Source organism: Streptopelia decaocto, assembly GCF_964273445.1.
Source record: "Streptopelia decaocto genome assembly, chromosome: 12".
Taxonomy (NCBI): Eukaryota; Metazoa; Chordata; class Aves; order Columbiformes; family Columbidae; genus Streptopelia; species Streptopelia decaocto.
Window position 1 is genome coordinate 11,266,093 of NC_138667.1, and position 16,680 is coordinate 11,282,772.

Genomic DNA, 16,680 nt, shown 5'->3' on the forward strand with positions numbered 1-16,680 from the left:
CTGCCTGCTTCTCCGTACACTAGAGCCCAAGGCAAACTTGGCCCAACTGGTTATCAAAAGGCCCAGCTTGTCTGTTTTCTGAAGTTACATCTCAACAGCAGCCAATTCAAGTGCTCTCACTGAATCAAGTGCTCTCACTCAGCATCCATCATCTGGGATAATGGTAATGGAGATTTTGTCCTCAGGGGTGTCATGGTGACAGATACCTGTCAAGATGATGCTGAAATTTTCCACAGTAAAAAACCACCCAGAATCCTGTGAGTCACAGAAGTGCCACGAATTGCTACTGTGCCACAGAGCTGTCTCTCCTGTGGAGGATGTACCTTCAGCCACCTAGAAATTTAAGTCACCACCACAGGCCAACAACAATCATCCTAATAGCCAAAGCAGAGGACAGCATCAGAAAAGACTAGCCAGGGAATCTGAGCTTATATCCCTCTCTAAACAATGTTCAGCTCTCCCATTCATCCCCAAACCTGTTACTGCCAACGAACTCTCTGCTCTCTGTTTCTTCACAGACTGAGCTGGGTTATGGAGAATACACATTATATGACAACCCTGTGAGTAAACAAATCCAAAGCTTTCTCACAATTAGATGCAATAACAATAGTCTATCAGAGAAGCAATATCATTTTCTTATTTCTTGCTTGAATACTTTAATATGTCTATTCAATAGTCCAATGTAATCTGTTTGCACCAAGTAACGCTAATACAAAAAAAAAACCCTAGAAAGTGTTCTATTCTGTCAAACCTTTTAAAAAGATACATAACATATTTCAATCTGCAACATCTCTCAATCTTATTTCAGGTTTTTACTGTCTCTCCTCATTCCCAGTCAGCTGGTAAATAGTTACTATGGCAGCACCGAATGCAGAGTGACTCAGCACTCCCCCACATTTCAGTAGCAGCTCTGTCTGCTCTTCTGGTTTCTTATGATGATAACCTCACCCTTTCTTTATCATTTCAGAATTATGATTTTGAGATAATTCTTCCCTTGTGTAATTCAGCATTTATTGAGAATCAATGCAAGAATCTGCTAAGTAAAGATCATACCTATTCAGGATGCTATTTCAGCTTCCCTTTTGTGTCGATTGCAAAGATGTTTGAACTGTTTCCATCATCTCTCAGTGTTTCTTTGCAGCTTTATATTACTCATTGCCAAGTGAGCGAGCCTAATATCAAACCATAATGTGCCCAGCTCTAAAATGTCCCAGTCCAGCTGACTGTAAGCAGAAATTCCCCTTTCCTTCATTATTGTTCAAAGCTCCTTGATTTCTGTCCCTTGGCAGGTACTTTTTTATTATTATTATTATTGTTATTTATTTACTTTGTTTGGAAGGTTGTATTTACACCTTGATTTTTCTCCTTGATCCTTTCTTTGGTCTTTACAGCTGAACTGGTCACCCAGTTCTCATTATTTCTAGCAGCACTGCTGTTTGGGGGCAGAGAGAAGTCACATACCTTTTTATTTGTACCTTAAAGAAAATTGTGGAGAACAGAAATCCACAACAGTGATCCAATTTGCCATGTCTAAAAGCACAAGAGTGAGCAATCAGTTAAAAAGAATTTTGGTAACAGTGAAACTTGCACAGCCTGTGGATTTCCATCTCATGGTTGGATTGCCTCAGGGCAATCATGACTTTTGCCGCAGTTGAGGTATTTATTTTACCTTCTTCTGGCATGTGATAATGCAGGTGACTCTAAATTAACTGGGTGGGGATCTCACCCAAGTTAATTTCTTAACTTCCACTCTCTAAAATATGTCAAATATCTGTGGAAAGGGTTAAGGTGCTTTTCCAGTGCATTTGATGGAACTTAACTCAGCTTGTTTTACCTCTACAATGCAAAAATATACCTTGGGAAGAATAATTTATTTTCCTGTAAACCTCCTCACATGCCTTCCAATTTTCTCCCAGCTAGTCCCGAGCACTCCCAGCCCTGATGTCACACACGAGCTGTAAAGCCCTTTTCTCTGTGCAGGCACCTTCTCTCGGGTGGTTTCAGGACCCGACCTCTCCCCCGCCTGCAGCACCACGGACAGCGGCGGCCCCTGTCCGCAAATTAATTGTTCCTAATTGCAGAACCTGTTAAATCGCTGACACTGGTGATGAGCTCCCTATTGTGTTCCGTGTTACTTGCTAATATTAGTGATAGCAACATCAATTAACATATTTACCCTAGAAGTTGTGCTGGTTCACCTTCTGCTTCCATGACAATCTCGTCTTTAGCCATTTTTTTTTCTTACCTATGGAAGAGAAGATAATTAGGTCCACACTGTATTTTGCAAAGGTCATCTCACACAGATTAATGTGGGCTGGAGGGTAGCATGTGTGTTCAGGGTGGGCAGAGGATACATTGCCCGGAGGGACAGCACACAGGTCAGTGCTATTTGGCAACCCAAATCAGGATGAGGTGACAGGACTGACATTACAGTGAATCTATTTCACATCTCATAGTCAAGAGAACAGTACAAATTGCTTCTGAAAGCCATGCAAACACGCTGTATGGTGTCAAATCTCCCTACCTACCTGAAGATTTAGGGAAAAATATTTTGCCTAAATGAAGAGATAAGGTCAGCCCTTTGAAGACAAAGGCGAATCTTCACTCAAGTCGACAGAGTTACTTCCTCTGATCACTACAGAGGTGCCTAAAGCATTCTCAACTTTTGTATTACTCATATTAGCCTGTAGAGCATTTTCGTTTGCTGGGAGCTCTTGTCTAAACTCTAATTCTCTCAGCGTGTATCTTACCCCTCTGGCAAACGTAGACTTACAGTCAGGATGCAGTGAGGGCTGGCTGCCCCCTAAGATACAGGGAGCCATGAGCCAACCACAATAACACATCTGGCAGGGGAGGGACCCCACCAGCCTGGGTGTAGCCCTGGGCTACCCAGGCAGAACAAGCAGGACAGTGGAAACCAGGAGTCAGCCAAGAGCCCAGACCATCAGGAAACTGCATGGGATGAGGTATGTTCAAGGTAAGGTTGGGGTCCGAATCAACAGATTATAGAATCATAGACTCATTTAGCTTGGAAGATATGCTTAAGATCATCAGGTCAAAACATATCGTAACTCTAACATTAAGCCATGTCCCTAAGAGCCTCATCTATACGTTTTTAAAGCCCCTCCAGTTATGGTGACTCCACCACTTCCCTGGGCATCCTGTTCCAATGCCGAACAACCCTTTACATGAATATATGTTTCTCAATATCCAATCCAAACCTTACCTGCTGCAACTTGAGTGCATTTCCTCTCATTCTATCACTTACCACTTGGGAGAAGAGACCAACACCCTCCATGTTACAACCTCCTACAGGCATGGGTGGGATCAAGCAACATTCCTGCAAAACAGGAACCAGTCCTGGGATGGAGCTTAAATAGGCCCATGGGCAGGGTGTGGGCAGGAGCTCAGCTGAAGCTGGTCAGGACCATCAAAGCCTGTTAGTGCCCTCAGGACTCTGACAGTTAAAAACTTTCTTCTCTGAATGTTTGAAGTCCTTGGCATAATGACACTGTAATAGCACTAATTAACTGCCTTCTAACTGTTAAAAGTTCACAATAAAAACATTTCATTTGATAAATGCACATATATACACAAATTATAATTCTGGGACTTTGAATCAATTCACCAAGTATGATTTATTTGTATGTCTCATTAATTTCATCATATTTAACCTATGCATGACTGTTAGCTCAAATCTTACGGCCAAAAAATCTTCCTGGCTATAAGGAAAAAGCTGGAGACAAAAACTCTGCTTAACTATTTACAAGAAAGAAAAACAGTTGATTGCCTATGTAAATGAGGAAAAATGGAATATTTCATTCTGCGAATACAAAAATACCAGCAGGCATTAGATTAGAAATGGTATAGCACCCTACTTTATTCATTTGTTTTCTGTTAGCATCCATTCATCATTGTGGCCTCTCTGAACTCCTTCAGGTTACACGAGGAGAATGCAGGTGCCACTGCAGCTCTGCTACTGCCCCAGTCAGAGTCTCCATCTGCAAAAACAAAGCAAGACCTTACAAGAGCCTTTTGAGAAAAAAAACCAAATCCCAGTCTGGCTCTCCCTATATTACAGTAAGAAACAAGAAAACAAGTAGTTTTACTATGGTTGTCATAGAACAAGTTAAGATATCTGAGTTGGACATAACTTATAACATAACATAACATCTCGTAACCCGTCATGCCAGCTATGCTGAAATCACATAAGGCAAACAAGAGATATTCAGTTTAATCTCTTCTGTCTTAGAGGACATACTTGCAGCTTGAATCCAAAAGACTCCTGTCAACAAACGGGAGCAAGCTCTGGTCACACTTATGTTGTGGTCAGTAAGGATGAGTTCTGTTGGAAATCATGTTACACTTCTGTCAGACTGGGAGTAAAGCATCAACCTCTTTGTATAAATACAAATACACATTGTAATGGCCTTTGCATTTTCAATAGACAAAAGCTCTTTGCATTTTGCATAATGGAGAAATGTTGTGGTTTGGCTTGTGGCTGATGAGCCACGTTTGTAAAGTAAGTCGCAAAGCCAATACATTTGCCCATATGGAAGTGCCACATTTTCACAGTATTTTGATGGGAATTCCTCAACTTTAAGTGGAGTTTTAAAGGATAAATTATATATATTAAATAATTTTGACACAAATTTTGTGTGGAGGATTCACCAGAGTATAATGGTTTTATACTAACTGTTTAACTACTCATGCTTCTCTTTCCCTCTTTCCCAGCCCCCGGGTGGATCTTGGGAGGTGGGTGATGGGGTTGGACTATATGATCTCCAGAGGTCCCTCCCAACTCCAACAGTTCTGTGTGATTCTGTGTTAAGCTAATGCAGACCTGTGAATGGCAGCATTGCCATGGTGAGCAGGTGTGAGGTTGTGTGGTATTTGTAAAGCAACAGACTGTTCACACCGGTGATTCAGTGAAGTGTCAGTCCCATCATTTACAAAGCAACCAGGCTCATTTTACCTGTGCAGCTGTAAATGCTGCACAGAGAAACAAAGCACTCTGCATCCCCAACCCAGGTGAGGAAAGCGATGCCCTCATGGCCAAATTTTGCCATTGATCAACCATGTGATGTCAACAGCAGCCAACCGGCAGAGCACAGCCTGAGCTTTCTGATCTGTTTTCCCCTGTAATTATGTCTTTTCACCCTCTGCTTGTGAGAAACCTGCTGTCTGCTGTCAGAGGCTCCTGCAGACACACGGTGCTGGGGATGGAGCCAACGCCAGTAAAAGCAGCAGAAGTCAAAGAAGAGCTGCAGAAATTAATAGCCTGTTGGGAGCACAGGCTGAAATGCCTTTTATATCACTTCTTATTACTATCTCTCCCACACACTCATTAGTGATTTTATATATTAACACTTAGCTTGTGCTGAAATTGAATGTCTTTTAAACAAGTATTTGCATTGCAAGCAACAAGCTATTTAAGCCAGTCTATCAGGGGTTTTGGTTTCGTTTGCTTTCTTGCCATGATCAACTGCCAACTGCCTATTTGTGTTGGTTTAATGAAAAGGCAGAATGGATAGGTCATGTAATTTTTATAATAGCAAGGTTAAGAATTTAGAAAACTCTTCAAAGGGAAAGATAAAGGAGGTATGAATATCAAAGCTGAACCTGAACATGGCAGGAACTTCGGAAGTACCATAGGAGCATCAGTGCCGAGTCCCTTTGTGCCATGTGGAAAGAAGAGAACACTGTTTACCAAGGTAACAGCAAAAATGGCTGTGAAATACCAAATATTTCATTAATATTTTGAGTCAAAGAATGTATCTCGCAAGGGAGTAAAATACATTATGTGGTCTAATAAAATGTATGTATTAGAAATTAATCCTGGTCTGAATGTAGGGATGTAGAAGTAAATGTGCAAAAAGGAGACATAAATAAAATCAAAGTCATAAAGGGTTTGGATCACTTCAGTCAAAGGGAAAATGCCATTGCTTGAAACAATTATTTTAGAGGAATTATTCACAAGACCATGTGTCATCAGCAAGGCTCAAAGCCAGAATTAACAGTACAAAGCTTGTGTTGCTTAATGTCCTCTGGAAAAGGAGGGAGATGGAATGTGAGAAAACGTAGAGTGATGCCAAGTACTCTCTGAAACTGAGTATGAGGCATCTTAGTAGAATCTCACAATGATGAGTGACTGGGCAAGAAAATGGCACAGAAATTTCAGTGTTGGTAAGCAGAGACATGCACATGGGAAACAACATCACCAAAAATAGCCAAGGGCTCTGCATGAGTCTTACTCAGGCCAGGATCACTGTGAACTGTCCTCAACAACATCAGCTTAGTGTATTCAGTAACTGTGAGAAAAGCTAATAAAATATTCTGAGTTTTTTGGAAGTGAGGTGAGTATAAAAAAGAAAAAAGGCTTTGGATATGGTGGCCGTATCTTAAATCCTGTTAATGGGTCTGGTCCGAAAGGGCGCTGCAGAGTACAGGGGCTGCAGGGGAGATGGGGGGAACACGGGAGCTGTCTGAACAGCGGAGATTGGGAGGAGTAGCAGAAAGGGGGACCCTGGGCTTTGCAATCATGGGGTGAAGCAGCAGGCGAATTGTGGGAGATAATTCTGGTTGTTTGAAATGGTTGAGAGATAAATGGTCTCTTCTTTTGGTTGTTGTTTAAAAATAGCCTAGCAACTCTAAACATGGATGTTCCTCTCAGCTGATTTGGAAACGTCAGAAACTTCCCAAGGATGTGATTAAATTTCCAGGCAGGGTCTCTTGCAGCTGCTGGGGAATGGCAGAGGGCTTTGAGATGCTGTGCTCCACAAACTTCATCCAGGGCTCTTTAACCTCTGGCTCCCAGCATTTTTGTCATTGAGACATTGCTGATAATGGAAAACTTTCTGCCTGAGAAAGTCCTGCCTGCAGCCATGCAGGGGCTGGGGCACGGCCAGTCACCACCTCACTCCAGATGGGAAGATGAAACGTGTCCCAAGGGGTAAGGTTGGGTTTTGCCATCTCACAGAATCTTCTCTTTTCAGTTTCACCCAAGTTTTTGGCCAACTACAAAACCAAACAGTGGTACAACCATGGTGATTTCTGTAATATTACTCATGCTGCTTTTCCATTAGCCACCTGAAACAGAAAAATGTAATTTCTTTTTCCTAGCAGTGAGGAAAATGAAGATGCTAAAGCAAAAGGGACATTCATCATATACTGACCACTGCACAAAGCTACAATCAATAGCTAAATATCTAAATGCCCGTAACCCAGGGAAAACCAAGTTGGAAAATCTTTGTCCTTCTCTGAAGACTGCCTGTAAGTCAGAAGACTACTGATGAGAGAGTTATTTTGATTTTTCTAGGAATTTCCATAAAAAAAGATGGATAAAAAAGTATAGCTTGTGGTTAAAAAAATGGCCCAAAGCAGGGAGGGATGGGGAGGCAGCAGGAAGGCAGCGCTGTCGGGGCCCATGGGGTGCTGCGTGTCCTGAGGTGCACCAGCAGCTCCCACACAGCCACAGGTATTTTTTCCACCATGCTGAATCCCACTGTTTTACCAAGTGTGATGTGATGCTTTCTCATAATGCACTTTAAAAAGATGCACCTTTTCCCTTTTGCCGGGGAGCCTCAGGCTCTGCCTGTCATTTTCGTTTGCCAAGAGACACGTCAGTCTTTATTCACCAGGTCAAAATTTTCCATGCTGACTGGAGCTTATCTTGAATATGTCAGTTTGGTAGTTTCTAAAAATAGGACTAAGTAAAAAAAACTTGCTTAGTAAGATTGAAAACATAAAAATGACCTTTTGTTTTTTTGTTTTTTACATCTCCATGGCCTTATTTAGTGCAGTTCACTGAGTTTCTAACCACACTGGTGTCACTGTGACTCCACAGGTAACTTGCCTGGGATTTTGGATTTCGTTTCACTTGATTAAAAAAAACCCTCAAAATTAGGTAAGAAAAAACTGCCTGAAAGGATTATAAAGGTTGCAAAGCAACCACTTCAAAGTTAGAAAATGCTATGAGACAACCACTGCAGTCCAAGAAAGGTCTACCCTGAGCAAAGTAGGGTCTGAACAATTTTTTTCATGGAAAAAATATAACCAAAGCAAGTTTGAAAGCACAATGTAAGGAGACCAATTTATGGCCACCTATGCAAACTTCATTTCAGAGTTTTCTTGCTTAGGAATCACAAAATCATTTAAGTTGGAAAAGACCTTTAAGATCAGCTTCTGAGTGTTCAACTTTGGTCATATTAGCAATAAGGCATAAGAAGTGGTAAAAGGATTCATTACATAGACAACAGATGAAGAGGAGGTCAGATTTTTGAAGTTTGTTGTCTGGTCACTTGTATCCCAGAGTACTACAAACCTGTAAAAAATGCCCGGGTAAAACCCTTGGCTACAAGGACCCCATCAGTACCTGTGGCTTTATGCTAATAGTTCCTTTCTCGGAGACTGAAGGTTCATTTCATGAAAGATTTTCATAAATAAATCCACAAGTACTTGTGAAAACTAATTTTCCATTCTCTCTGCAATTACTGTGCATAGACAGCCTCCTTCTTCTGAAATAAAACCCACCAGCTGCCACTTGGTGCTGCTCAGAACCATCAGCTCAGCACCACTGAGAATGAGGATTTCCCAGTTCCTTCTCACCACTGCCAATGTCCCACCATGCCCAACACTGCCTTCCAAATCACAGTGGATTTGGAAGAAAAAAGATTGATTTTTAAATTCATTGTTGACAGTGGTCTGATGAACATCAGACTGTTGTCAATAACTTAAATTCTGTTTTGCATTTATTATGTAAAATATCACTAACTACTTACTGTACTTAAATCCTTGTCTGCAAGGTCTAGTTCATGGACCTTTCCCTGATTTGTGTTTGTGGACTGATTGCGATTATGGGCTGACTTCCCCCTCTCAGTGCTATTGATAACATCTGTCATTCACATGCTGATATAGCCATCTCAAGCTCATGTCATCAAAGTATTTGTAAACATAAGCCCTCACCATACTTCCCTTTTCTGTATACAGCCATTAACAAATGCACCGAAGCTATTGTGAGTTTGAAAATAAGAGAAAATCAAGAAAAGCAGAGATGGTGAATGACTTCTTCTAGTCACTGCACAGACTGTCACAAAATATCTTAAGGTATTTCTTGGCCACATGGGAGCAAATTGCACAAGAGCGAAGCATGGCTGTCCTGGGCTCAACTCCAAAGCACTGAGATCCCAACAGGACATAAAGTTACGTGCACAGGAGGACAGACCCCAGGCTCTGCTGGGTGTTGGGAAGACCCAGACTGATCCATGCAACACACCTGATGGTAGGGCTTGTATTTTTGCTCTCTGAATAAATTTGCCTAAGTGCAGTTGATGATGAGACAGCAAACACAAGTGAAGCAACCAGGCTATACCCAGCAGAAGACTAAATCTTCACATTTTCACGGCAGGTTGACAAAACCCATGATGTGACCCCTGCTAGAACTGAGAAACCTTCACACAACTCAGAGCAACCTTTTCAGAGATTTGTTTCACAGGAACAGAAGTTTGGGTACATACCTGAGTCAGCAGTTAAAACCCTCATGAAACCATTGCATGTTTGATGTCTTGATTAGACCTCGCAAAGGATTTACTAAGAGTACAGAAAAGTACTTGCTATCTGTGCCTGTGGTTTTTATCACAAGGCATCTGTAAATCTTCCGTAGGAGACTGGAAATCAAAACCATGTAATATAAATTAACTTTCTGACACAAATATTTCTGTTACTCTATTATTCCCCCAGGTGCTTGGTTAATTAAACATAATTAACAGGATTCTTTAATCAAGATCACCCTATAGTAAGTCTTGATAGTTCCTGGAAAAAGCATTATATGTTTGTAAACATATACACATTTAGAAATAAGTCACTGGAAGAAGAGTAAATGAAGTGAGATTACTGAGCATGAAGGAAGTTTACCCTTTTGCAGAAGCTCACTTCAAAGAGTGGGTATCGCAAAAATCAATTAAATCTTCAGCTCAGTGTAATGGGAAGCTGACTGTGACAGTAATTCGGTGTCTTGCAGTACAAGAGCAGACCACTGACTCACCTGTGTTTTGCCGTCTAGTTTCCAGTCACCCCATCACTATGGAAGAAATCAGAGACTTTCCTACATGATTGCATGTGGTGAAGAGCAATAAAAGCTGTGAAGGGAGTGGGCTCACTTACAACTTGGTTTATGTACTGAAACATCTGGATTTTTTTGGTATTTACTATCCTAACAACACAAGGTTAGTAAAATATACTATGTTCAGATAAATTAATTTAATCTCATTAACATGGGATTCTGTTTGTAGTCAGAATAGAGGGCATTCTTCCTTCCCCCTTCTCTTCTGGAACTGTTTTATATGATCAGAACAGCCTCTCTGACTTTGAACATCTCCCCGCAACTCTGACTGTGTGTACAAAAAAAGCATATGGGCTGACGTAATTGCCACCAATGACTCTACACCACCTCTACACCACCCTCCAATATAGGTCAATACTGAACATTTGCCATAGGTTTGCTGTTTCCTACAAAGGGCTTTTGCAGGTTTCTTAGAAACAATTCATACATTATTTTGTAAAGAATCTGTAGTTTCGTACATTGTGAAAGTTGGCATCGTGGTTGGATGCTCATGGTTTTACAAAAAGTTTGAAGTTCAAGGCTTTGCAGAGATTTTCTTTAACTGCACATACTAAACATGGAATGGACCCAACTCTGAGATATATGTGTAGAGGAGCTGACCAAGTAACCCTCTGTAACTGAGTTTTCTTTTTGAGGTTCTTCTTTGCCACCAGCACACAGCTGTTCTTACTCATCTGTTGCAAAGATTCTGTAAACCAGGATGCACGTAGGAGATCCGGTCAACAAAACACACACACTAGTTGTCTTCATAAAAAAAGATAACCATAGCTGAGTTTGCAGGACATGATGCAACTGATTTTTGAGCTTCTGAGGCTCTCTGCAGTGTGACTGTGGATGGCTGCCAGGAATCCTGGAAAACCTGCAGGACTGTGGGAATTCCTGGGACCAGAGAGAGGTGAACACAGTGTGGGGCCAGAAGAAATCCAAGGAACTTATAAAGCAACTGGTTCAGCTTCAGCTGAGGGAGGATCTGGGAACCAATTCTCTATCAGTGTCTTCTATAACAAAATTAAGTAATCAGATGAGTTTGACAAGAGTCTTTATGGATTTGGGGTGACACAATCTGTTCTTCACGGTTTACCTGTTCTTTGACAGGTTGACCACCCTTGCAGGCAAGGGGAAAGGTGTTGTGGGGCTCCTGGCAGTGCCTGATGTGCCAGACTGAAAACTGAAAGGTTGAAATGTCTGAAGACATTTTCTTCAGATGCCAACAGCTATTGCCTGCACAAGAGGATGAAAGGTCTCATCATTGTGGAGAATTTCCTATCAGAGGGAACATGCTATAGGCTTCACAGGCAGGTTTCCTGGCCCAGATATAACAAAAAAGTAAAGATGAACTATTTGAATAATAAAACAGGAGCAATCCTTATCAGATATGAGTGTGATATGCTCTTGGGAAGACAAGGCGTAAAGTATGACACTTACGGAGGCAAATGGCCAAAACACAGACACAAAACAGCCAAGCATCACTGAAGAATTTTTTTTCCCCTGCTTCACATTTTTTAAATGTGCAAACTCCCTTTGGGACATACCAGCAGTCTGCAGAGATGTTAAGACATGACAGATACTTACTCTGTCCTGCACATCCCTGGAAACATAAGTAAGCGTCTCGCTCCTGTAATGCAAAAAACCCTTTTTGCGATGAAGCACTTCCTCGGGACGATGATGCTGACACCAGACGGCAACACTGTTTTTCCACAACCTCCTTGGTGCAGCTATTTGCTTACTCTAATAATCTAGGTTGAATCCAATACAGTAATCATAAAATTCATAGTCCTGGCATTTATCTCAGATTATCATCCCACAGTTTAACACTGACGTATGTTTTTTCTGGCAAGTGCCTTGATCGCAGGACGGCGTGACTAATTGCTTTATAGCTGGCCCATCGTAAATCACTATATTCGAAATATTATTGTATTAGGTCTACACCTGTTGGTTTTCCTCCTGGACCACTCATCTCCCTCTGCACAGTCTCTCCCTCCTGCCTAAGCTTTCAGCCGATCTTCAGCCCTCGCCTGCACACCAGGTCCCCTGCCTTGGTGTCAAAGTATGTCCAAAGCGCTAAAAAATCCATCCTGAAACAGGCATGACCCTGACAGCTGCACTAAAAATGCTGGGACTTACCAGGGAAGTGTCATAGATTTTTGCAGGAATGTGGGAGGAATTATGAAGCACAGCTGAAATATTAGTGAAATGATGAGGAAACTATAGCTCATTGCTGGAAACTACCCCTTAGATGAAACGTATAGATACAGGGGAACACACTGAGGTGGCTGGAAGAAATTTGACTGATGATGTGATTTGATAATATGTTAACTCAAGCGATATGCTTTCCCATTTCCCCTCTAACTTTACATTTTTTAACACTGTGCAAACTCACAGAGACAACCCAATTGTAAAACGTCTTGCAGCTTCTGAATGGCATTAACAAACAAACAAACAAAGAGCAAAGCATATCATCTCAAACATAATGTTTGGAAAAAACAGTTTGCTCTTTGGACATTTACTTTGGTTAGTTGAAAAACATTTTTTTAACTTTTTGCTCAAGACTACAGCATGTTTTCATATACAAACTATGGGAAAACAACTGAAATTACTGTATTAGGTATATCACTGCTCAAAAGAGCAGGTAAGCAACAAGCTGACCTAGCCACAGCTGTAAGGATCTGGTCTGGGTCTAGCATTAGTCAGGTTTTTCATTAGCAATATTGGGTTAAAGAGCATAGTATACACTAGCTGGAGGACAGACTTTGTGCTATTAGTACTTGCTTTGAAAGTGGGCTAGGCACAGGGAAAATACTGAGCAGAGGATTCCTTTGCCTTCCCAGGAGATGGCCACAACCTCATCCAGCACCTGCAGGTGCCTTGTCAATAGCCCAGGAGTTCATAAGTGCCCTGATAACATTCTGATATAGAAAATACCTCTTCAGACTTTAAACAAAACCTAGAAAAATAGTGCTTGGCTCCTATCTTCACTTGGAGCCCAAGACCAAATCAGTCCTGTCCAGGGTAAAGCTGATCTAACACTGTTTGTCAGTTCTCCAGCATCCACAGCTGATCTTCCTCTAACGCCAGCCTCAGGGACAGCTGTTCTTACGAAATCTGACTTTTTAATATTCACAGCCCAACAGGCTTCTGAATCATTCTTCACCAAAATTCTCCACTCAATATTCATAATCAGCTTGTCTCGTGCATTGGCAGCTCTACCCATATTAAATGAAATTTGATTGCAAAATTTCTCAGTTGCTGTTCACATTTTGGTTTTCTCCTTAGACGGCTGGGAAACCTCCCCTGAGGCTACAGTGCCTTTCCTAAGAGCCTCAACACCTTGGTACCTCTGCCCTGACTCACAGTTAGGTGGCAATATATTTCCTGGCTTTAGCCACAGAATTCCCTGTAAAAATGGTACAGAATTGTTATGGTAGTTTTAATATAAATCTTACAAATATTCTAGTGTTGAGCACTATAACCCTAGTTTTCTGGGCAATTCTGTACATTGTCATTACATGACCTCCAAATATTTGAAAGTGCTGGAGAATTATTATAAACCAAGATTTAGTTCTCCAGCGTCTACATTTGTGTGTATATTTGTCTATATGTCTATGTATATTCTATGAATACACACTCTAATGTCTTCACACATGGAATCAGGACTACACTTTATCCACACTGAAGAGCTGTAAGGTTCATCTTAGACGTACATAGCGCAAAGAGGTTCGGATATAGAGCCTATAAAATTGCTCTTGATGTAGAAAACACGTAGACTCTTACTCATTTGAATAACCAGCAGATTCCATTCTTCAGGTAAGTCTTCCCCGCCTCCCCTTTAGCAACATCATGTTTGTGGTGAGATATTAATCATTTCCTCCAGCCCTGTGTATATAAAAGGAACCCCAGGCAGAGCCACACACAGTTCACCCAGCTGAAGAGCAGAGTTGACCTCGTGATGCTGGTCCAGGTCCTGGCTCTGCTGAGCCTCGGGGCGCTCAGCAGCTCAGCACCCACACGGGCAACCAGACCCACCAGCGCTGGGAGCCCATCACCACAGGAGGAGCGCTCCAGGGCTTTGGTAGGACTGATCATTCAAGAAATTCTCCAAGACATGCAGAAACTTAAGTTGAACACAGTAAGTTCCTTTATTTTGAAGGGTGTTCACCTGGCTGCCTTTCCACCCCAAGCTTTATTTTGAAGTTGCTAACATGTTTTTCTCTTGAGCAGGTTCCCAGCGTTGTAACTGTGAATGCTACGGTAAGAAGCTGCATACTTTTCTTCTATTTAAAATTATTATTATTTCAAATCTTCAAATTTCCTTTCCACCTCAGAACTTTGACAGCACTGAGATAGCTGTAGAAACCCAGGGAAATACAAAGTTATTGAAAGAACCTACAGAAAGCTGCTGCCAATGCTAATGTCCTTCAGATAGCTCTCTCAGTAGCTATAGGTCTTATATGTGCACTGGCATCTTCTTGATAGCCTCAAAAATGATGCTGAATCCTTAGTTTTAGAACAACCCAAAATTACTATTTGGTCTATATCCCACACAGCACCATTAATTTCACTGACCTGTATTTTCCTGAAATCCAGTGAAAACAATGAGATTTTTATGGAGGAGATGAGCAGTAGAAGTAGGAAGTAGAAGCCTTTCTCCTATTCAAAGTGAACAGGAGACAAACAGCATCAGCCCCTCTTACTGTCAGATAGGTTAAAAATTCACACCAGTAGAAATAATTATTTATCTTTAATTAAGACAATTCTGATTTAGTTTCAACAGAGATACAATGGCAAGAAATGAATCCCTACTGCAGGGTTGGCCTCCCTGCCCCTCAAGGAACAAATACTCTGGTGTTGGACACCTCTAAATGTTACACATCCAGTTTATAGTGGCACCTGCAACTTCCAGCAAAGGCAATGGGAGGGTTTTTTTGTCCCTAGCATGTTTTTAAACAAAAATTATGGATTGTACCATAGTTTCTTAGATTGGATGTCAAGTAAATTACTGAATACAAAATCAGGGGTTGTGTTTGAAAATGCAGGTCTGAATTCCTGTAGTTTATGCATTTTCATGGATATCTAAATTCCCAGGATACACTGCATTATTTATGTGGTACCAACGTATCACAGACTGTTGAAATAATTATTTGCTCTTCTTGCAGGTGGAAAGATGTATGCACAGCCACTTGAAAACCTTTGTGAGCACGCTGGCACCTCTTGACAAGCCAAGCAAAGTCATTGCCAAAAAGCTGACCACAGTTAATGCCCACGAAAACGGCCTTCTCAAAGTAAGTTTGACTTTTGTGCTGTTCGAGCACAATATTCAGCAAAGGCTGTTCAATAATGGGACACAGCAGCTGGGACGGGCACTGGCTTGGCTGCAACGGGCACCAGAAATCTATTCTGAAAATTGAATCATTAAGAAGATTTCCTTGAAGTGCTCTCCCTTGTGGAGCCGTGTGCTGCCACCTTTCCCCATGGTCACCTAGATTGCAAGAGAGATAATAATATGAAAAGCAAGGAGATGTGAGCTCCCATTGTCAGTATTCTTTAGAAAACAGATGTATCCAATAACATAGACTTAAATATGATATTCAAGTTACATGACTGAATTGTGTGTTTTTGGTTTTGTTTTTTTTAAGGATCTTGATAAGGAATGTAAGACTGTACAAGTAACAGGAGACATGTTCCTGGAGACACTGGCCGATTTCTTGAGATTGCTGTTTGAGAAAATTCAAAATACCTAAACAGAACCGCTCTACCAAACCCAAGAAGAAATGAAGAACCTGAACTCTACTCCAATCAACATGTGACTTGATGACAAATGTGTTCTCAGGAATATAGGCATAGAATATTTATAGAGGGATATATGTTTTATATATATATATATATATATTTGAAAGATACATATGTATAAAAAGTGATGTTATGACAGCAGCCATGTTCTCTATAATGACTGAATCATGCTGCTCCGTTAAAAGACAAATATTTAAAATAATATTTATATATTTTATATATTTTATATATTTTTAATATTTTAACTTATGTCACACTGATTTGTAAAGAAGTAGTAATTTTATTTATTTATTTGTTCTATTTATTTAATTCTCTTACAGATACTTTGAGATATTTATTGTGATGATGCTGTATTTAAGTATTTACTTTAGGACACTGCTATGTAACGGTGTGTGGGGAGGAGCTCTGTGGATCCAGGTTCTTGTCTGCTGTCACACTATTTCTCTAGCACACTATCTCCCGCCCCAGGGCTCTCAAAGTCGGGGCAAAGCCACCTCATGGGACAGGGACAGGGCCATTGGGGCCACCCAGCTCCTTCGCATCCCTCTCAGCCCCCAGAGCAGCCCTGGGGCTGGGGAAGATTCACTTCAGCTGGGATCTCCCATCTCCACTCCCTCCTTGGGCGTTTGGATCCTGTGGATAACTTCAACAGCTACATGTTTTATTATTGATGAAGCGGAGTTATGTGACCCAAATCCAGCCAAATTTGGGGTAATGCAAAAGCAAACATGCATCTGACCAGCTTGTTTGCTTTTTCTCAGAGTTTGTTTACT

The 16,680-nt window shown here is 41.2% G+C and overlaps 1 protein-coding gene across 1 annotated transcript in view; it reads right to left on the bottom strand.

Annotated features, from left to right (window-relative positions):
• The window catches only part of ACSL6 (acyl-CoA synthetase long chain family member 6), a 62,805-nt gene extending 60,575 nt beyond the window's left edge, over positions 1-2,230 (bottom strand). Inside the window, exon 1 of the mRNA XM_082063865.1 lies at positions 2,177-2,230. The gene's annotated coding sequence lies outside the window, so the exon portion shown is untranslated. The remainder of the gene's footprint in view (positions 1-2,176) is intronic.
• Between the last annotated feature and the right edge of the window lie 14,450 nt (positions 2,231-16,680).